This window comes from Vidua chalybeata, chromosome 16 (genome assembly GCF_026979565.1).
Source record: "Vidua chalybeata isolate OUT-0048 chromosome 16, bVidCha1 merged haplotype, whole genome shotgun sequence".
NCBI lineage: Eukaryota > Metazoa > Chordata > Aves > Passeriformes > Viduidae > Vidua > Vidua chalybeata.
Genome location: NC_071545.1, coordinates 1543650 through 1544207, shown reverse-complemented (window position 1 = coordinate 1544207; position 558 = coordinate 1543650).

Here is a 558-nt window from a genome sequence, read left to right as displayed (position 1 = left end):
TGCTTTTCTTCCCCAATCTCCTTGCCTCTATTCCCTGATTTTGTTTCCAAGAATTTCTGTTGCAGCTTGAATGCTCATCTGTGTCTCAAGTGAATAATGAATTATTGACTGTTTTAAAGTCTCCTACATGGTGAGTGAATGGCAGCTGTGTAACAGCTGTTGGCAGGGGTAGGAATGTTTCTTCTCATTCCCTGTGCTCCTAATGGTGCTTGAAGTTGACCTCTGCTTTAAAGGACATGTGGGGCTCAGACCCCAGAGCACCAGTGAGATCCTCCCTGATCTCTTCATTCACAAAGGTAAAATAGTAGTGTTAATCCCCAGAGCCAGGAGGAATAAGCAGGGAATGCTTATGACTGCTTTGTGGACATCCCCAGGGTTTGGATATTAGTTGAAATTTGAGCAAAAGGAAGTGAATGGGCTCTGAAAGGTACCATCCCAGTGTAATCCACTGTTCTCCTGCAGTCAGTCACATTCTTTAGTGCACTTCACTCCCATCTAATGCTGCTCATTAGTCCCAGCTTCAATGCTGCTCCAGCAATTTCCCCTTGGAAAAGAGCC